At 46.5% G+C, this 22,711-nt stretch overlaps 1 protein-coding gene across 1 annotated transcript in view; it reads left to right on the top strand.

The window, feature by feature from the left end:
• The window catches only part of GRIK4 (glutamate ionotropic receptor kainate type subunit 4), a 379,418-nt gene that overhangs the window by 283,979 nt on the left and 72,728 nt on the right, over nucleotides 1-22,711 (top strand). The window lies entirely within an intron of this gene.

Genomic DNA, 22,711 nt, shown 5'->3' with positions numbered 1-22,711 from the left:
CAGTGATGCCCCTCCTCCCCGTCTGCTGCCATCGTCTCCGGTCAGCTTAGCGGTGCTTTGCCCTTTGTAGCTTCTTTCCACCCCCTACTCTTCTCCTTGTTCTCCTTCCATTCGCGTTCTTCTCCTTTTCTTCAATTCTGTCACATCAGAAGAAACAGGGATTCGGACAGCCGCTCCATGGCCTCTCTGAACATTTTCCAACCTCCTATCACCCTGATAATCACCTCTCTATCTTTAGCCCCGCCCTTCTTCAGCCTCAGGAAAGTCTGAGAAATAGCAAGTGGTGCGCTAATTACGGCAGGGAGCAGCCCTATGAAGAGCTTCTTAGCTGTCAGAGTAGCTGAGCAAAGGGACATGCCACCGCTTTCTAGGACATTATTATGACTCATCTTCTTCACCATCATCTTATTACTTGTCATCATCATCATTGTCATCAATGTCATTGCCGTTTCCACGTATCCCATGAAGTGTGTCGTATGTATTTTCTCATGTGACTGCGAAGCTGGTGCTTTTTATTAACCCCTATTTTATAAGTGGGGAAACTGAGGAGATGGACTGACTTGGCCTGGAACAAATTAGTCATGACAGCTGGTTTTGAACTCAAATTCCTCTAACTGTGTAGCCCAGGTTCTTAGCCGTTCTGATAAATCAGACATTAACACGGCCTTGGTAGTTTAGTAAGAAATGCAGATTTTTCAGACTCTGCCTGCCAAGAGTTTGCCTGGGTAGCCCTAGGCTAGGGCTCCCAGTGTTTCTGGTGGCACCCTGGGATAGCGCTGTGGGGGCCCCGCACACCTGTCGCCTGCCGCTCTGTGCCCGTATCTGGGAGGTTCACAAACCCCCACTGAATTCCTTCTGGGAAGACACTGACTATGCTGCCCCATGAGGCCAGGTCACCCTTCTCGGATCACAGAATGGAAAGGGAAAGGGCCTCAGACAGAGAGAAAAGAGCCACAGCTGTATGAACAGCTCACAGCCTGGGCCAGAGCGATGTGATCTTGAAGCAATGACAACTGCCACTGTTCTTCGTAACTTCCCGGATGAGGCCAGCGTTCCGTAGGTGGCTGACACTACGGGACGAGTCTTGCGAAGTGGTCATTTCCTTCACCTCACTGCCGTTTATTGAGCCTGCGCGGTGTGTCAGAGCTGAGACAGGCACTGTCCCCGCATGGGAAGAGAGCTCACAGTCTGGGGGCAGAGGGGAGACTGACACAAAAAATTAAGTGAAGCTTGGGGTTATTAAACTCAAATCGTGCCCTTGGGCTCATACTTTCCTGAACAAATGAAGCAGTCAGACTGTGGGGAAATTATCAGGCAGACTTCTCCCTGAGCTCCAATACGCTGGGAGGTTGGGAAGTCAAGAACACTCTCATTATTTCAGGAAGTATCGGGTGAGTGCCTTGCCTCCTGTGTGCTGGGTTCGATTCTGGGCACAGGTTAAACAGATGGGCAAAGTGTCTGTGGTTGTGGACACGATTCTAGAGATAGACAGTAGGCAAACAAATATATGATGTCAGTAGTGATTGGCGTTGCAGAAAAAGAAATAAAACAGGCTATGGAAGTGAGAGTGTGGAGATAGCCGTGTGGAAAAGCAATAGTTAGGACAACATAACACTCACGCCAAACCCCAGACCCACCCCGTGGAAAGCCCAGTCGAAGGCTTTGAGAAACTGCTGTTGGCTTTGACCCCTGCTTTCCGAGTGTTCCCTGAGAAGAGCCCACTTCTAGGACCCCTTCCATCAAGCAACACTTGTGGTGGTCGAGTTGGCTGGTGGCCCTGATCCTACCTCCACTTGAATGACAGCTGATTAAACTCAAAGCACCTCTTCAACGTAACTGCTTCTCCAGAAGCTGCCACTCAGGCTGGCTTTTCTCAGCTTCCTGGCCACAGGATTAAGAAGCACCATCACCGGCAGCACGCAGTGTTGGGGTAGGGTGGGGCTGCTCAAACTGAGGTGTGCACAAAAAGGACCAGTGGTGCTTGTTAAAATGCACATTTCCAGGCCCCACAACTCTGAGTTAGTAAAACTGGGTGCATTCCAAGAATCTGTATATTCTTAACCACCACCCAGATAGATGATTATAATGCTGGTGGTCCACAGATTACGCTTTGACAGATATGCCCTGGAGAAGAATGTCGGTCAACTGCAGCCTCTCTGCATAGAACTCCTCCTTGACCTCTCTGCGTCTCACCCCCATCATTCTGAGCTGACGTTGAGTGGAATCTGCTGCGTAATTGACCATTAAAAGGGTCCGTGCTTTTGACCTTCAGCCGCACGAAGGGGCACACACTCCTGATTGGATTTATGAAGTGGATTACGATAATCCTTTTTATCACCCACCTTTCTTCAACAAACCTGGTGACTGTCCTACTGCTTTCCTGGCTGGCTCGGGTTATGTAAGTACCAATGACAACTTTGCAAGATGTCTGTGGACACAGATGTAGCTTCACAGTACTGCTCCTCAGCTTCCGCCCAGTCACCGGCCCAGTCTTCACCTCCTGACACCTGTCCTTCCCCTGCTGATTGAGGAGTGATAATGAATGGTGCTTCTCATCCAGCATGGGAGGAATGTCAATATCTCTGCTCTGATATGGTCCCAATTCCATCCAAGGTGACGCTGGCAGGGGAAGGGAGAGTTAGCAGGAGCAGGGAAATGACATCTCTTGAGTACCTCTGTGTACCAGATATCACACGGTCACTTTGTACAGATCATGACTGATCTGGAGAGCAGACCTCCAAGGTAGATAAACCCTCATTTCACAAATGAGGAAACGAAGCCCAGGGAGGGAAGGAGCTTGGCCCAAGTAGACTGTTAGCAAGGACTTTGAGCAGAGCTGGAATCCATGCCCAGGTTTGTCCAACTGTAAAGCCCATGCTCGTGTGTCTCCTACTCTTGGCTTTCTTCATTTTCTGGGGTCCCTAAGTCTCCTCGATCCTCATTAAAACATTACACTCAGTTCTCCTGCTTTGCTGTTATCTGCTGCAAACCAGGAGGGCCCCTGACTCCCAAGGACCTGCTGGGCTGGGCTTTCTCTAGTGATGGTGTCTTCTCATTTGGATTTTTTTTTCTTCCTTCTTCCTGTCTGGACGACTGACTATGGAGAGCTAGTTTTGATTATTAGAAAGCACCATGCAGGCCTCAGTGGGTTGTACTTGGTAAAATGCCTGAACTGAATATCATGGTCCCTACTGGTGGCTGATTAAGGGATTATTACAATTTCAAAAGTGGTCTTTCAGAATTCAGGGGTTATTTTATACTATTTAAAAAATTACTATTTTGATTCTGTTTGGAGAGGGTTTGTCCATCTTGGGACTCTGTGGCACTTCGGCTGAAGACTATTTGGGGAAAGATGTTCTCTATAGTGTCCTGGACGTGACATTTCTGAACCTGGGTCATCTCCTTATCGCCTAGTTAGGGTGTAGAAGCCAATCACATTGCCGCCAGTTTCTCTAGCTCCATCCCCCAGCTTTGGCCTGTGTGAGACCTCTCTCCTTCATCTCATACTCTCTCCCTTCCCAGTCCTGAGAAGACATCCTAGATAATATTGGAATAGTATCATCTCCCTTCCCAATTTTAGAGAAATACTTGAAAGAGGCAAGGGGAAAAAAAAAAGTTCAGCATTAGAGGGCCCTTTATTTCTTTCATTTAACTTGGTCTAAGGATCAGAGATTCTGAGCAGCCCCCAAGCGACTTTGTTAGGGCTGTAATAAGATGAGCGCGTCTTTCATCTGAGGATCTGAAATGGTTTAACAGGCTCTAATTAAGCCTGTGGGAGAGGGAAGGCTGAGGAGGGAGGTGGGGATCTGACGTCTCTGGCTAACGAGGCAGAGCTTGACATTTTCATTGGCTCACCGTCTATCACAACGGGGCTATCGCACTTCTTTCCCTGTGCGGTGGAGATGGTAGCCTTTCAACATCTGGCCCGGCCAAACCCAGGACTATTGACACTAGATCTGCATGGCACTCTCTCCTGCTTGTCCTGTGATTAGCTAGAAAATTGACTCTACTGACCTAATAGTAAGAATAGCTAACATTTATTGGGCGTTTCCTACATGATGCACTGTGCTGAGTGGTGTGCATATGTATTTAAAATTTCTCATCTTTTTTTTTATCAACCATGCATAGATGCTACTCTCTCCATCCTGCAGGGAGAGAAACTGAAACAGGGCAAGATCAAGCAATGTGTCCACATCCATACAGCTTGTTAATCACAGACTTAAAGACCGAGTCCAGATCTACCTGTCTTCAAAGTCCGAGGTCTCTTCACTCTGCACATGACCCTAGAACGTGCTGGAAGAATCCTTCAAGGCCTCTAGTCTAATCTTCCAATACAACACAAGTATGTTCTTCACAGTGTTCCTGAGAGGAGCAGCCATCTGGCCTCTCCTTGAGCCTATACTGGGCAGGGACTTATCCCTCCCAAGGGACACACCCCTCCCAAGGGACACATTCTAGGCACTGATCAAAATCTGCCTCTGATCCTCCTTCCTGTCTGGACGACAACCTTACCCTGTCTGGATGCAACCCTACCCTGCTTTCTGTTTGTTCGTTTGTTTTTTTACCAGTGCTTCATGTATTTGAAAATGGTTTGATTTCACTTCATTCATTCTTAAAATTTAGCATAAAAATGTTGAGTACAGACTCCGTGTCCAGGGCTGGGAATGCAGGATAAATGAATCATATAGCCCTGCAAGGGCTCATCATCTTTTGGAAAGGCAACAATGGCAGCCAACAGACTTGTTCTGCCCTCTGCTTCTTTTCTTCCCCATAGCTGATCCCAATGCAACTCGGCCTCCACATCTCTTACCACTAATGCTTTTTGGTTTGTCTAGGTCTCAGTTAGAACACGAGGCCCAGATTGGGGACCACACTCCGGATGGGGCTAAATGGCACAGGGCTGAGACACTGTGGCTCTCACCTTCCTCATTCCAAACACTCAATTTCTATTAACTACATTAATTGCTTCCTAGAATTAGTCTCCAAATATTTTATCCATTCAAAACTCTGGGCCTCAGAGTCAGTTAATTTCTCTACTTGCTCCCCTCCTCAAATACACAGGATTATTTTCACATGAACTTTTCATAGAAACCAGCCCCGAATTCACCCTTTTCTTGGAAATCTGGTCCATTTAACTTCGTTCCTATGGAGATGAAGAAATCGGCAGAGCTGGCCGGGTGGCTATGTAAAAACTTATGCACTGATAGCCATATTTTGTTTTTCCCTAAGCTGACAACTCAGCTCTCCAAGGGGCTGGTTTTCTGGAAGGACTTGGGTGTAGTTCTAACCGGAGGCAGGATGTAAGAGAGGGTTTCTGTGAGTCACCCTTGCAAACCACGAAGCCAGGTATCCAGCATCCTCTAGAAGTTTCAGGGAACCCAGCTCCGACTTCCTGAAGTTCCTGCAGGTGCCACCCATGGCTAGGCGGACAGGCTGCCCCTCTCTAATCTCTCCCGCATCCTCGCTGACAGAAGCGTTCATGCAGGCATGTCTGCCCCTTTTCCGGGGATGTCTGGGATTGTCCAGTGTCTGTGGCGAGTAGAGCTGGCTTTGACAGCTCTCCTGAGTAGCATAAAGGCAGCTGCTTTTATTATCACGGCTTTCTGAGCTGGAACACCAGAACGCGTCTTCCGTTACTTGATAGCAAGTTTAGCAGACTCGCTGATGGGATCACCTCCTGTTCCCACCTCCAGACATCGTCCGCTGCTTCAAAGGAAAACAAAGAACAACTGAAAACACCTTGTCAGATAGAGACTGTGCTGCGTTGCCCACATGTGATGCTGAGGAACAGTGAGGAGGGTGCCATTCTCTCCATGGAGACGTCCCACCCGGCATTCGTGCCCTCTCCCTGAGCCCCGCTGATTAGGAGCCTCTGTGACAGCGCAGGTCCCATCTGCTCCGGAGAGAACAGCCCTCAGGGCTCAGACAGGTGGCCGGGTGGCAAGCTGCTCTGAGAGTGTCATGATCACTACTGTCTGATACATTTTCTTTCTTTTTATTTATTTCATTTTACTTCTTTTGAGAAAGGCAGGGAGAGAAATCGAGCTCCTCCAGTATGTGCCCTGACCAAATTGAACCGCAACCTCCGAGCTCCGGGACAACGCTCCACAGCTATCCAGCCGGGGCTAAATTTATTTTTCAATTACAGTTTACATTTAATACTTTCTTCTATTACTTTTAGGCATACGGCAGAGTGGTCAGACAATCACACACTTTACAAAGTGGCCCCCTCGATATTTAAAGTACCCACCTGGCAGCACACATACTTATTACAGTATTATTAACTGTATTCCCTATGCTGTACTTTGCATCCCCGGGACTGTTTTGTGACTTCCAATCTGTACTTCTTAATACCTTCACCCTTTCCACCCAACCACACAATCTCCCTCCCTTCTGGCCACCATCAGTCTGTTCTCTAGGTCTGTGAGTGGGTTTCTGTTTTGTTTGTTTATTTTGCTCTTCAGATTTCTCATACAAGTGAAATCATACAGTGCTTGTCTTTCTCTGTCTGACTTACTTCACTGGGCATCATACTCTCTAGGTCCCTCCGCTCTGTCCCCAATGGTAAGACTTCATTCTTTTCTGTGGCTGAGTGATATTGCGTTGTGTATAGGTGCACCGCTACTCTTATATCCACTTGTCCATCGTCGGGCAGTGGGGCTGCTTCCATAGCGTGGCTACTGTGAATAATGATGCAATAAACATCGGGGTGCATATATTCTTTCCAATTAGTGTTTTGGGTTTCCAATTAGTCTTTTGGATATATAGCCAGAACTGAAATTGCTGGGTCAAAGGGCAGTTCTATTTTTAATTTTTTGAGAGCCCTCCACACTGCTTTCTCTAGTGACTGCACCAATTTTCAATCCCACCCATAGTGCACCAGGGTTCTCTTTTCCCCACATCCTCGCCAACACGTTATTTGTGGAATGATTGATGATAGTCATTTAGACAAATGTGAGGTGGTATCTGGTTGTGATTGTAGTTTGTATTTCTCTGATGATTAGTGATGCTGAGCATCTTTTCATATGTCTGCTGGCCATCTGTACGTCCTCTTTGGAGAAGTGTCTGTTCAGGTCCTCTGCCCTTCTTTAAATTGAGTTGTTTGGTATTTTGGTGATAAGTTGTAAAAGTTTTTTATAAATTTTTCGATATTAACCCCTTATTGGATGTGTCATTGATAAATATATTTTTTCCATTCAGTAGGTTGTCTTTTTATTTTGTTGATGATTAGTTTGCTTTGCTGCACGTAAACTTTTTAGTTTGATGTAGTTTCATTTGTTTATTTTTCCTTTGTTTTCCTTACCCAAGGAGATATTATATATATATATATATATATATATATATATATATATATATATATATATTGCTAAAAGAAATGTCAGAGATTTTACTACTTATGTTTTCTTCTAGGAGTTTCATGGTTTCAAGTCTTATTTATCTTTAATATACTTTGAGTTTACTCTTGTAATATGGTATAAGTAGCTAGTCTAATTTTATTTTTTTGCATGTATCTTTTTAATTTCCCAGCACCATTTATTGAATAGACTTTATGACCCCATTGAATGTTCTTGCCTTTTTTGTCAAATATTAATTGACCATATAGACATGGGTCTATTTCTGGGCTCTCTCTTCTGTTCCATTGATCTGGATCTGTTTTTATGCCAGTCCCATGCTATTTCGGCCTTGTAGTACAGTTTATATTTGGTAGCATGATACCTCTGACTTTGTTCTTCTTAAGGTTGCTGTGGCTACTAGAGGTCTTTTGTGGTTCTATAAAAAATTTTGGATTATTTGTTCTAGTTCTGAAAAATGCTTTTGATTTTTTTGATAGAAATTGCATTGACTCTGTAGATTGCTTTTAATGATAATTATATGTATTCACGAGCTTGTGTCTTCTTCCATTTATTTATATGTTCAATTTCTTTCTTCAGTGTGCTCTAATTTTCCAACTACAGGTCTTTTACCTCCTTGGTTAAATTCATTCTTAGGTATTTAATATTTTTTTAATGCAATTGTAAATGGATTCTTTTCTTAGTTTTCCTAGCACATTTTTTGATTTGAAGGAAGGAGTTTGCCATATGTAGGAGAATCCTGTGAAGCTGCATTTGTGGGACCCGGCTCAGAGCACGGGGTGGGAGGTGACTGCTAGAAACCAGGAGCATCAGATGCCATCTCCCGGGCTGTGGGGCAGACCTGGTGAGAGTGGGCAGGCCGGGGAGGCTGCTTGGTGGGCCATTTCTCCTCTGAGAACCATCGGAGTAACTTTGCCTTTAATGAGAAAACTCAGAGGCAGCAGATCCTTGAGTGGAGGGAGGGGGAAAAACGATGGGTCCTTTGGGAGCTGCTTCGAAAGTGACTGAGAAGTCACCTGTTTATTTCCTTTAATTAAGGAGCCAGGTGAAGGGGAATCGTGAGGTTTTAAACAGTTGGCAGTGCCTCATGGAATATCACAAATGCTTAGAGTTGAAGGAGACCCAAAAGGCCATCTAGTCCAACTTTCCCACCAGAGAAGACAGTTGGGAGTGTGTCCTTCCTGGGCTTAAAACCCCATGGTGGCCCCTCTCTGCTTTCCTGGCAGAGTGGCAGCTTCACAGCGAGCCTGTCACTCACATGCTGGGCCGGGCCTGCCTTTGAGCCTCTTCCGGGCTGTGTCCCCTTAGATGCTCTACCCCAGTGCGCAGGTCTCCGTGTGCATTCTATCCCTCACCTGGCTACTCCCGCTCACATCTCCAGGCCTTGGCTCCGAGAGCCTTCCCCAGGAAGTCATCAGATGCTCCATTTATACACTTCTCTGCCTGTCTCTCCTGTAGCATTCTCACAGTCATCACTCCGGCTGAGGCCTCCTTGAGTGCAGACCCCACTGCCCGGCTGAGAGAAAGGGCCTGCCAGTGAAGGAGGGACGGGTGGAGAGCACAGCGCCGGGCCCCGAGGGGTGTGCAGGGAATACATGCTTTCTGGCTGTAGTGACCTTACATGGTGCAGGACACCAGAGCCCTGAGATTTTGTCATGAGAGTTCTCTAAAGCCACTGCTTGCCAATTTGTTAAGGTGTTGCTGGTGGAAATGGGATCCTTCCAAAGAGTCATGAGAAAAGCATTTCTGGGGCCCCATGCATGGGAGGATGAGTTTTAGTGGTAAGATATATTGGAGTTGAAATAAATGGCGACACCCAGATTCCCTATGTCTCATCTCTGGTCCGTCTCACTGTGGAAGAAGTCCAACCTTGTCTTCATCAGGCCCAGAACAAAGGCTAGTGTCAAAAAATTCTGTGCCATGCCCAAGCTTAGTCCACTGTAACCTTTGTCCTTGTCCGGCCAGCATAGCCTTTGTTCCCGGCTGCATTTTGCCTGGTTCCGTGTTGCCATACCCAGACTCGCATTTGGAGTCCATGTGGCTGCTGGACCCCAGGCAGCTGCTAGACTGCATGGCCGCTATGGAGAGAGAATGCGTACAAATGGGGAAAGCATTTGTTGAGAGAGAGAGAGAGAGAGAGAGAGAGAGAGCGCGCTTTGTTAAACTTGGATTACATTATCTCGGGCTTGGGAAGGACCAGGTGCTTTTTCAAACTAACCAGGTTCCCAGTCCTCTGCGGGCTTGCGTCAGATCCTCTCCCTAACCAGTCCATTTCCTAGATCTTCTGGGGTTCTGTGTCCCTTATCCAATCAGATCCTTTTCCCAGGCTAGGCTCTGCTCCTTATGGTCATCACCTTGACTCCTACTGTGCATACCTCATAGAGGAAGGGACACCTGCTTGTGACAGCTTAGTTTCTACTGGGCATGTGCCCAGCTCAGGAATTTTGCCAGCTGTTTTAATTTCTCCCTCTGGTAATGACCAGAACAGATCCTGCCTGCTTCCTGGATCAGGTCCCCAGGGCAGAGGACGCAGAGGTCCCCTGCATTACAGGGGAGCCTATGAATGCTGCAACTTCCTAGTGAAGCAGGCTTGCCATCGAATTCAGCTCCCCAGTTTAGTATGCCCGGTAATGTCTGGTTTCCTTGCCCCCTCCCTTTAGCAATATCTCGCTGCCCGTGCTTACAAAGGGAGGTTTCTCACAAGTCTCCCCATTGGCAACAGAAACTTGAAAATTTGAGTGGAAGGCCCCTCAAATCATTGATTTATTTCTCCCTTAACATCTTCTTTCCTTCCTCCAACAGCAATATTTCTCTAGTTAATTAAAAGTCTATTATGTACCTCCCCCTGTGAGAGCGTCTGGCTCACCTGGCCGCCCCCAGGACGACAGCCAGCGGGCAGATGAGCTGACATTGGAAGGGTATATAATCTGAGGGCTTTCTCAACCGCCTGCCTCTCTAGTTCGCGTATGGCTGCCTCTTTCTCCCGAAGCACAGGGTCTTCCTGCTTGTCAGCTTCGTCGGCAAATTCACTGACTATAGGAGCTTATTCACACACCAGCCTGCAAACAAATGATAGCTACTTACATGTTCAGTGGAGGGCTGCTTTTGGGCAGAGGAGCAGGGTGTTTTAAGTGCTGCATTTTAAATCTACTTCTTGTAATATGCCCGATGCACCCAGCCTGAGCTCAGCCTGGGGAAGGTTGCCAGTTCTGAATGACTCCTTTTTGCACCTCTTTAGCCAGCTCATGCCTGGGAGAGCTGGAAGAGGCTGAGCGACTAAATTAGTTCCCTGAAGCAGCCTGCATCCGTCAGGTCTGATGAGACGTGGAGCAGGCCACAGGCCAGAGGTGTGGAGAGTGAAGGCAGGCAGGCCAAGGGGAGAGGAGACTCCGGGAGGTGAGGGGCTCTGGGCAGCAACAGGCACCGTGGGGAAGTGGGAAGACTCAGGGCCAAGGGCAGCTCACAGTTCCTGCACTCCGTTCCTCAATTACTTCTGCAGTAAAAAACGGGATGGCTGTCATAATACCCGCTTTATGTGCATCATTTTATTATTGTGAGAAGAAAATAAAATATTGTTTATAGATGTGCTTTGAGGATTCTACTATATTGTGCAACTTTTAGATATGTCATCTGTCACAGAGATGACTGTATATATATTTCTCTGTCTTTGTATGCAGTATTCCTGGAGTCTTGTGGGTTCAGGGCAGAGAGAAAGACAAGGCAGGGCTGAGTCACCTGCTCACGTTACTCCTGCTGCAACCCCAGAGCCCTGTAACAAGGCTGCAAAGACCAGTCCAGGCCAGCCATGCTTGCTGGAAGTAAATTCTGCTACTAGGCTCTCCCTGCTTCGGGATGAGTTCTTCCGGGCGTTCCCTTTCCCCTATCTCTCTTCTTCCTCCGTTCCGTATCTCTGTCCTTCCTCTACTCTCGAACATGGCAGTGTCACCTGTTTCACTTTGCTGTCGCTTTGGCTGGGTGTGAAGGCAAGAACCAGATGTCATGGTTGCTCCTGGGAGAGCCTACAGCCCATCTAGAGCTTGTCTGACATGGCCCTGCTCGGACAAGAGTGCGGACATCCTCAAAGTAAAACCTCTCCAGTTCCCGTATGGCTGCCTCTTTCTCCTGAAGCACAGGGTCTTCCTGCTTGTCAGCTTCGTTGGCAAATTTCCTAGAGCACACACACTCTCCCACCTGCAAGCCTGCACCCATTGCAGAGCAGCAAAGAGCCATTCTCAGCTCGTCCCTGAGAGCTTAGCTCTGCAGCTTGGCCAGCCCTCCAGCATTCTACTGACTCCTGGAGGATGGGCGGTAACCAGCTTCCTTCCGCCCACATGCCTCATTAGAACCATTCATTAAGTTGGCCTCCGCTGCTCAGAGCTTGAAGTTATTTTGTTAGCACAACGGCTTTCCCAAGATTCTTCTCTACCTGGTGAGCTTAACAGATGAAGAACTCTCGCTGCCCTGACTGTGCCATCTTTGTTGGCAGTAATTTTCTTGTCAGATGAAAAAAAAAGCTCGAGCAGGCCTGAGCTCTCTGATAAATTGTCTCCTCTGCAGTGAATTTGAAATAACGTTTATCTTGTGGGAGGTGAGTGAGAGAGGGATGTGCAACTGAGTCTTCGTATTTACAGACTGCCACCCACCTGAGTGATCACTCCCCAAAATGTTTGGAAGACAGTTTATGTGACTTTTGACCAAAGAAGAATAAGAAAAAAAAGATGGAATCGGCACGGAGGCAAAAGAAACGATTAGAATCAGTACTTTGTCCAAAAAGAAGGGTGATTGGAGCATCCTCATGGCCCTACTCAGGATAATTTACCTTCTGAAATCTGAGCTAGTGGGAGAGTTCATTAAATCCCTGAAAGCATCACTTGGAGGTGGCATATTTAGTTAGTTCTGACTGGGGTGAACTGAGCTCCTGTCCTGCCCTAGACAGTGTTTACCTGTCCCTGGAGTACCTGGAAACAGCCACTTATAGGTTTTTTTTTGTTTGTTTTTTTTTTAAATTTTTTTTTTATTTATTTATTCATTTTAGAGAAGATGGGGGGAGATAGAGAGAGAGAGAGAGAGAAAGGGGAGGAGCAGGAAGCATCAACTCCCATATGTGCCTTGACCAGGCAAGCCAGGGTTTTGAACCGGCAACCTCAGTATTTCCAGGTTGACGCTTTATCCACTGCGCCACCACAGGTCAGGCCCACTTATAGGTTTGTTCTCTTTGACAAGGGCCATAGCAAAGGCTAGACCAAATTCTACTTCACATCCCGAGGCTGAGCATACAGGATGGCAGTCTGAACACATCTTGGCAAAAGCCAAACATTCTTGCACAGAGTACAGTGGATCCTCCCTATAGATGGATTTCCTATTTGCAAATTCGTCTACCACTAATATCTCTGCATAACCCCCCAAATTGATACTTATGACACTTTCTTAGACATGCACAGTGCAGTGAAAAACTTGAGTTGGCAGAAGGTATGTTCCAGCCACATGGAAAAAGTGATGTTCTTGTCTTGGCTCTCATAGTGTCGACAGTTTTCTTTTTTGTGGCTTATTTTGCGTCATCTCTTTCACTTTTTTTTTTTTTTTTGCTTTCTCTTGGTGATTCTGCTGTTTAAAATGACCCCCAGACTTAGTGCTCAAGTGTTGTCTAGTGTTTCTAAGTACAAGAAAGCTGTGACATTTGTTACAGAGAAAATACAAGTATTAGAAAAGAATCATTCAGGCATGAGTTGTAGTGCTGTTGTTCAATATAAATGAGTCAACAATATTCATTAAATAAGTGTCTGTAAACAGTAACACATAAAACAAGGTTATGTATTGATTGATGAAAATGTGACCAGAGACTCATAGGAATCTAAACCTGTTTTTCCCTTAGGAGCAATGATTCAGTATTTTCTGATTCAGTGTTTGTGGCAACTCAATGGAACAGAACTACTGTGAATAACAGGACTCAAACTGTAGTGAGTTTCAGCCAGGAGAGAAGACCAGGATTGAGCAAACTTATGAGTAGCTGACATTTTCCTACAGCGGCCTTCTCTCTCTGCCTTCACTACCCTGTACTCCTACACGCTTGTTTTCTCACAATGCCCGAGGACCTCCACTACCCTGATGCCCTGTCCTTCCTTTTGGTTCCCTGATGTCAAAGTAGAGTCTAGATCCTATACTTCCAGGGATGAAAGGAATAATAAAAGTCCTGTAGACTAGTGTTATACTCAAATGCTTGGATGCTTGCAAATGCTATCTCATAAGATTCTTGATTGCTCCCAGTGTTGGGGAACTCACTACATATAGGGACAGCATAGTCCATTGGGGAAATCTCTCTTTGTCAGAAGTTCTTCCATCTGTTGGGCAGAATTCTTTTTTCTTTAAGCTTCTTCCTTTTGGTCCTCAGTTCTGTTTCCTGAGTCCACATATTTATTCTATTCTTCCCATGACTGCCTTTGTCTTTTCTAGAATGTAAATTCAGGCTCTTTACCTTCCTGGTCAGTATCCTTGGAACACACTCCAGGTATTGATGCTCTACTTAAAGAGTGGTGACTGGAGAAATGTTTAGTATTTCAGGGGTGGTCTGAGCAGAAGAGCACTCCCTTCCCTTTCATTGAAACGATTATGCCTTTGTAAGTAATCATGTGCAACTAAGAAGACTACAATATGTGAGCACTTTTAGATTTATTTCCACGTGAACTAAACACAATGTCAGCTCCAAGACTAGGCTCTCTAGTCGAGGAATGACAGGCCTCCCCCATACGGCTCAACGGGAGTGGTTTTGTGACAGGTGGGACAAGGCCCTTCCTTGAGTCTCTCTAGTGGGTGGCTACTTGCTTCAAGTCCATGTCTGGGTAGCTGTGTTTTTAGTGCCCCCCTACCTGTCCTTGCAGTCACTATCTGAGACCTTGTTATGTTGGTCCTCTCAGGCCTGTCTCTCCCAGTGTCTGCCTTAAGTCACTTTGAAAAATTAGACCACGTTATAGATGTCCCCAGCATTTTCAGGAATGCATGTTTGAGCCAGAAGGGGCTAGCTATATTCTTCTTCGTAGGTAAGGCAGCTGAAGACTAAAAAGAAGTGACTCACCTAAAGGAATGTCATAATTCAAATCAGTGGATATTTGTGGAGCACCCATCATAGGCCTGGTGCTGTCCTGAGAGCTGGGAGCACAAGGGGGACTTAGTAATGCCGTCACTCAGGGAGCACGGATGCCATTATGGGCATGGGGGATGGGATGGCGACAAGGCAGAGTCTCATCACTATTGGAATAGTGTCAAGCACGGGAGATGGGCTTGAAACAAAAAACCCTGAATAATTATTATACGATTACAGGTGTGATGAATGCTGCACAGTGGAGGTTCTAGGCACTGGGCCTGAGTCGTTGTGATGGGGCACTTGATCAAAACTGGGGTTCGGAAGGGTCTCCCTTAAAGGGTGACATTCCAGATAATGCTGGGTGGATGACTGCCATCCCCAGTTGAAGGGGAGCATGGTGACTCCGATCTGCTTCTCAGAGGCCAGAGCTGGTTGATGGCCAAACCAGGTCCAGAAGCTAGAATTTCAATGCTCGCTTTTCCCACTGTAGCCCCCTGGTCCCTCAAGTGTTATTTCATTATCCTGTTCTAAAGATGTGAGTCAGAGCAAAGGCAGGGGAAGCAGGGACTGATTTCAGGAATACAGACTCCCCAGCAGGGTCGCTCATGGTAAATACTTGCCGATAGGCAATAGCAATGCAAATGTTTACTTAATGTTGAATGACATATCAATCATCCCATACGATTAGTAGCTTGGGGACAGGATAGCATAGCGGACCTGCCTGTGTTTGAATCTGCATTAATTATGGAACTTCTGGCAAGAAGCCTAATCTACCCGAGCCTCAGTTTTCTAATCTATAAACAGGGGATAGCAATAACCTCCATGTAGTGTGGTTGGAAAGATTAAATGAGATAATATAGGTAAGGCATGTAGACCAGTATCTGGCTCACATATAACTGTTTGAAAATATTAGCTTATGTACTCTTCTTATAGTTAGTCCTTTAGTTACAATCCTAAAGGTATGAGACTAGGTGTTGCCAAAATGTATTTATTGAGCATCAATTACATTCCAGGTACTCTGCTAGGGGCAGTGCTGATCATAGAGTCGTGAACAGGTAAGGTGTCCAGATCCTCGTGCCAGGCACTGTCATACTCTCTGAGCCTAACTTGCATTTAGAACAATCTAGGACACACATGGACACCAGCCTGTGCATGACTGACCCTGAACCTCACGAAACAGTAGTGACCCTACTGGATGTGCTGCACTCTGATCCACTTTTGGTATATCACTCATCTGTTAAATGCAGTCTTGACCCATGAAATCGATTTTATAACCCACTAATGGGTTGCATTCACAGTTGAACCAAACACTGCCTCAGACCGACTGAGTTGAAGGCTGAATAAGCCCAGGTAGAATTCATGGGATGTGGAGTCTTCCCAACTGTTTCTGGTCTTGTGATCTCTCACTTTTGACATTTGCCAAAGTCTTTGTCCTTTAATCTAGGATTTTCACAGCGTTCTGCATGTAAGCACATATTTTGTGCTAAGACAATATTTTGACTAAGAGAATGAGGTCTTTAGCCAACATCAGCAGTTCCCTTTGTTCCCCAGATCACCCCTCAGGCACTGAGTCGGGCCCTTACTCATGCCCGGTCTTCTATGTAAACTAAACTTTGATGATTGGAGATACTGGACTTAAATTCAATGAACTTTTTATTATTATTATTATTATTCCTTCTCGCCAAGGAGGAGATCCTTCTCTGATCCTTCTCTGATCATTATGGAGGCTTACCTTACACGCCTCTTTAGCTAGTCCTCGGTCAAGGTGCACACCTGTACTATAGAGACTCTGACACTGTGACTCAGTTTCCATTAATTCTTGGGGTCTTTAGCCATTGTGTTTTACACCAACTGTCACTGCATATATGTTGAAGTCAGTTCTGTGTACTCAAAGAGATGCTGATGTAATATATGCATCCTTCCTAATGAGAACTGCAACTTCGAACCTGAATCTGAGGTTAAAACAATGTGAGTCATTGGTTGTTTGTCCAGCTTTAGATGGTCCTAGAGAACAGGTATTTGGAATAAAAAGAGCTTGCATTTGGCCAGGCTTTAAACTTTTGTCACATCTGTGATTGCCTTAGATCATCCCAATAAGGGGAAGAGGGAAGGAAGACCACCCTTATCTTACAGACAGCAAAATTGACTTTCTGAAGGCCACACAAGTGGCAGGGTAGGCCTAGGAGCCAAACCTCCTGACTTCCGGTCAGCTACATTCCCGCCAGATAGACAATAGTTTTGTTATCTTACATTCTCATGGTTCATTACGGCTCATCAAAAGTCGTCACACATGTTGTTTCATGAACAGGCCATGTGTGCACAGTGGGCCCAAATGCCAAGGAAACCAAAAAGCCAAAGAATGGGGTAGACAAGTCAGCTTAAAGAATTTAATAGGAAACTTACTTATAGAATGAAAGCAGTCTGGATTACCACACCTCTGACCCCCCAGACTGTGTTTTCTAGCTAAAAGTAGTGAGAATATGTGGATGGTCAAAGGGTCAGGTCCCAGCGGGCTCTGGTGCCAGGGAGCAGTGAGAGAAACAAGGGTGGGAGGCTTGCCCCAGAGAGAGAATTAATAGAAATGTGTGATCAACCCAGAGCTCTGTGTACACATCTCAGAGATCACCCCAAGGAAGGAGGCAGGGCTCAAAGTCTGGTTTTACCCAGATGTTAAGATGGTGGATTAGCTTTAAGACGGAATCACTTAATGTTCTTCACACATTATCTCAGTTGGTTATCAACAGCAATGCCATAGTATCAGCAGACAGCCTCATTCATTTCCATTTTACAGATGAGAAAGATTCAGAGAGGTTAAGTGACTCACCCAAGGTCACACAGCTTAGATATGGCAGAGGAGGAAAGAAAACCTGGGACTTCTGGTGTTCCACACTGCATTCCCCTTGTTCTAAGCCCCTAAGGAACCACCCTGGACCTTGGCCACGACCACTCTTTTAGGCTGACTCCCTTCAGAGCTATATAATCCAATAAACAAGTTTACTGTGTTTAGAGAGGTATGTGGGAAGGCTCAGGCTGGGATAGCCTTCACCTGCACTAAACTCAACTTGATGGTGTTGTAAATAGAACTTAAGTTCAAATCCAGCTTTAGCCCCCTATTAACTGTGGTCCTCAGCAAGTCGCTTAACATCTCTGAGTCTGAATTTCATTCATTTGTTGATTAAATCAACAAAAACTTGTCTGAAGTGCCTGCATGTCTCAGTTGGGAATAATAACAGGGTTATTTGCAGAGTCAGGGAAACTCACACAAGTAAGCCCCATGGCTGAGTGCCCAGCATGCAAAGGGGATCGATAAGTGTTTGCAAACTCTGACTCCGCAGCAGAAGGACTTACCTAGCCTTGGAGTTAGGTCAGCCTCTAGAGAAGGAGTTGGACCCTGGCAGGGCCATGTGCAATAACACATGAAATGTTACTGAGCCGTGTGCACACCCACAGGTGCGGGCAAGGATATGAGGAAATACCTCAGGGCTTTGAAGATGAAATCCTTGTCAACTACCTGGGGGAGGGAGAACAAGGTGGCAAAAATGACAACCGTGGATGATTCTAGGGCGGATGAGAGAGAGGTGTGTGGGCTGCCCTGGGCAGGACCAGCAGTCTCCGGCCGCAGCGGAGGGCTCTTCCTCGGCAGCACAGTAAGCAAGGCTGGAGCGAGTAGTAGTGTCATTGACGAATGTGAGCTTGCGTTAAGTGTTCTGAAGGCAAAGGCCACGCTTCAGGGAGAAGTTTGAGTGTGGGAGACAAAGGAGGGGAGAAGTTGGACTGTGGGAGACGAAGGAGGGGAGAAGTTGGACTGTGGGAGATGAAGGAAAGGCTTCCTGGACAGAGTGATCTGTAATCTGAGGCCTGAAGCATTAACCAACGGCTTTGGAAAACTTCTATAAGGTCCAGATAGTAAATATTTAGATTTTGCAACTCTACTGTTGAGGACGAACACGGTCACAGCCAGTATGTAAATGAACAGGCGTGACTGTGTTCTAAGAAAATTTTATGTCTGGAAACAGGCCAATTTGTGAATTAGCTGAAAAAAGGCTGGTTGGGGGCATGGGGGGGGGGAGCTGTCATGCAGCAAGGACAGTTCCAGAGGGAATGGCATGCACAGAGACCCTGGCAGGAAGGAGCTGGTTGCTCCTGCACATGTAGGTGTGGCTCAGGCACAGATACAGCTGGAGAATACCCAGGGTCACACGGCAGATGGCATGCAGGTAGGCCTCTGACACTCATTCAGTTGTACAGTAGTTGCCTTTCCAAATGACTGCAGGTAGCCCGTCAGCATGCCATGGATTCATTCACTGGAGCCCTAGGTCTCACCAGGTCTTACCTGTGTTTTTCTTACAGCAATTTTTTCAAGTTTGGTACCTTGGTTGCTGACCCAGAGCCTTCAACACCGCTGCTGGCAGGGCAGGAGCCATTAGAGACAGCTATCTTGATAGCAGTAAGCAGAGACAGTTCACAGTGAGGAGGCACTATGAAAAGTAGGCAAATTAACTTAGGAAAGCCCAGAAGTGAAGGCAAATGGGCTGCTCCACACTTCAGTAACCCACGGTCCGTGTTACATATATCCCGGCACGGTATAGTAACTGACTTCATAGTGATGCGCTGGGCGTTAAAGTGCTTACTGTGTTTAAGGGGACAATGGAAATGATCATTTCCCTGCACAGGATTTTTTGAAATAATGCTTTAAAATAAATAATTAAAATCCCCAAAATTTTAGTGCTAAAAAGAGCAAGATTATTATTAATTTATATGGAGTCTATTTCCTTTAGGTATGTTGGATAGATGCTACTTTCTATGTGCAAATATATTCCATATCAGTTATATTTACCTAAATTTTCCCATTTGACTAAGCACTCCTATCATCAGATTGTTTTTTCTGAGAGCATTAGAAGCAGTATGCATTTGTTTTAAATACTGTGATCCCAATTAAGCAGCACATTGGCCTTGTTTTGAATCCTTTATTGTCCACTTGCCAGCTCTATTACTAGGGTGAATTATTAACTTATGTGGACCTCACTGTCCTCACAAAGTGGAGAAGCAATGAAATTTGTATGCAGAAACCTCTAGCCTCCAGCACAGAGCCTGGGTGAGCTCACGTGGTGTCGGTGGTGTGCCGGAGCCAGCTTGCCCAGGTAGCGAGAGCCCGTTATACGTTCACTTCTCTTCTCAAACTTTGTTCAATGACATCAGATCAGTCGCTTGAAACCAGCCCTGGGGGAAGTGTTTACACCACAGCAATTGGCAAACACTAAAGATCAGGCGTTTTTTTTTTCCAATGGAGAGCTACTTTTTGAACATTTTTCGAGCTTACCCTGGCAGGCACCAAATCACCGTTCATCCCTACACCCTTGCCTTTCCTTTTCAGCACGTTGTGTTGTCTGAGCTGCTCTTCCTGCTGTGCTCTAATCTATCCTGTGTCAGAATCATCTAGAATGCTTGTTATCACACATGTAGCTGGGTCCTACTCCTAGAGGTGATGATTTAGTCAGTCTGGAAAGGGACCTGAGAATTTGTATGGCTAACATTGATACAGCTGGTCCAAGAACCAAACTTTGAGACACGGGTCTAATCCGGCTAATACACTAAAGTCTACAATGCAAAGCTCTCTGTGGGCACAGAAGAGATCCCACCTTCTGTCCCAGACAATGGCATTGAAAATTAGATTAACGAATGTTTACATAGTACTTTACATGTACACCATCTCATTTAATCTCCTTAAGAACCCTATGAGGTAATAATGGCTATTTGAACTCCCCTATTCTATAGATGAGGGAAACTGAAGCTCAGAGGGATTAAGGAACTTACCCAAAGTCAAACAGCTCTCAAGCAGAGAAACCCAGGTCCTCCAACTCTGGGGCCATCACATTCATGGTGCAAATTGTACAATGTTCCGAGGCAAGTAGAGGCTGAGATCTAGCCTGAACTCGGCATGCTCAGATGGGCACTCCTACGGTCACGTCAGCCTTTTTCTTATCTGCATTCAAGTGCTGTATAGTCTGTCAGCGCTGGTATCCAAATCCATACCCTCTCCTCCCTTGACTGCAACCTCTGCGGCCCCTGGTACAACTGGTAGAAAGGCAGAGAAGTTGGGAGACTGGGAGTACAGCGGCAGGGCCAAGGAAAGACATTACTTGGCACATAGTCAAGCCCACATGTGTGGACATGTGGAGGAGGCTTATTATACAGCTGTTTCTTCAGGAGGTTTTGGGTGTAGGTGTGAGCGGGGTGGGGCAAAGGAATTTGGCTAGAGGCAGAGCCACATACTGTTGGTGATAACAGCTGTATTTCCTGCCCACCCCTGGCATGTGCATAGCCCGGTAGGTGCCCAGTGGGCGGGGCATTTAGCTTATGCCCCAGGGCGCCTGGCTCTGTTTATCACTTTCTCCTCACTGCTTTTCAACAATGAGATGGAACGAGTGATAGTTGCCATGACGCTTTGTTGGATCTGATGAGTTTATTAATTTCTGGGGGGCTAATGGAAGGGTGGGTGGGATATTCATTTTCTGGTTGGAGCTTAGGGAATAATTAGTCTCTTGCTGTGTTCTCAAAGGTGGTGAGGGTGGGGTGAATTGCTCAGGCTGTCAGATCTGGTTCCAGGTTCATCGTTTAGTTCCTGGATATCTGTGGGTTTTCTGTGGGTACCTGTGTTGTGATCAGGTGAGACCAGCTGGTCCGGGGCCAGAGCAGACAGTTAGTGAGGACTGGGTCCCCTGAGAACAGTGGAGGAGGGCTTGGGGAGATCTAAGGTCCTACCAGCCCTGTCCCTGTGAAAGGTGCATTTAGAATGATACATGGGGCCCCAAGAAGTTCAGTCCTGTCCCAGACATCTGAAGGCTGACATCCAGCCCAATTGCTTTTTCTGCCCTTCTGTCCAGATCTGGCCCTTTTTACCTTAGGGGGCCATCAGGAGCCAGTTCTGGCCATTGTGAAGACAGGGAGTCCGAGCCTCTAGAGGACAATCATTTCACCTGACTGAGTGTCAAAGCCCAGCAGAAAAAAGCTCTGTGTCCAGGTTCCTTGCTGGATGGCGGAGGCTCCTGCGGACCTTTCCCTAGTTAGCCGGCCTGTTTAGGTGGAGGAGCATGTCCAAGTCTCACCCACGAGAAAGCAACAGAGACAGGGAAGACCTTGAAGTTAGGAGTCAGACAACTCTGGGTTCATGCCTGTGCTATACCTACCTACTAGGTGACATTAGACAAGCTATTAAACCTCTCTGGCCTCAGCTTTCTCAGGAATAAAATAGAAGTTTCTACAGGGTTGGAGGGAGAATTCAGAGATGATTTGAACTCAGACACATCTAGCACGACAGGTGTACAGTAACTATTGTTATCCTTTCTCCTTTCACTTGAAAATCGAGCAGCTCATCCCTCATCCCCTGCAGAAGAAGAGGTGATGGGGAAAGCTGGCAGTGACCTGGCCTGACTGGTTCCTGTTAGGGACAGCAGGCACTCCAGAGGGCCGGAGCAGGGCTCGCCTGCTTTTTGTCCCTGTGCACCGACAGCAGCATCCTGCTTGCATGAAATGATTGCTTTCTTCTGCTTCTGGGTACCAATTCCTGATCAAGGTGCCGGGTGCAAGCCTAAATATGGCCCACTCAGGCTGATGCAGAGATAGATATGTAAACAGGTGCCGTAGAACATCGGAGGAGCTGGATGGGATGGCCATGAGGGCTTCCTCAGGAAGTCACCTGGGACCAAGAACACAGGAGTTAAAGCTCAAACTTCTCACTCGTCGGGCAAGGTGACCTCAGGAGAGTTGAGTGGGGCTCTTTTAGTTATGGTGTCAGTTTCTTTTAAAATTGGGACTTCCTTTGTAGAAATTGGGACTTCCTGTGCAGATAGACAAGAGACACCACTTATAAAGTAAAAGTGAACATGGGTGTGTATAGGGCCAGTCAACCTTGCAGGGGTGGGGAAAGCTGCTCACCTTTCTCCAGGTGGCATCCTTGCAGAGGCTGGCAAAGGACTTGTGGCCATCTCCCCTTTGGTAGGTGAAAGTGTCAGCTCTAGAGACCATCATGTTCCCACCTAAACCTGGAGGCCTGCAAGAGGTCCCAACTGATGGTTCAGGGTGGTCCTAGTTTGTCCCTCTGCTCTCCAAGCTCTAGACCAGGGGTCTCAAACTCGCGGCCTGTCGAACAATTTTGTGCGGCCCGCAGACTAATCCACAGGCTTACTTAATTTTATCCAAAATATTTTTGAACTTCGTGAATTAGTCTGCGGGCCGCACAAAATTGTTCGGCAGGCCGCATGCGGCCCACGAGCCGCGAGTT

Source organism: Saccopteryx bilineata, chromosome 2 (genome assembly GCF_036850765.1).
Source record: "Saccopteryx bilineata isolate mSacBil1 chromosome 2, mSacBil1_pri_phased_curated, whole genome shotgun sequence".
Lineage (NCBI taxonomy): Eukaryota > Metazoa > Chordata > Mammalia > Chiroptera > Emballonuridae > Saccopteryx > Saccopteryx bilineata.
The sequence above is the reverse complement of the archived record's forward strand: the minus strand, read 5'-3'. Positions and strand labels throughout refer to the sequence as shown.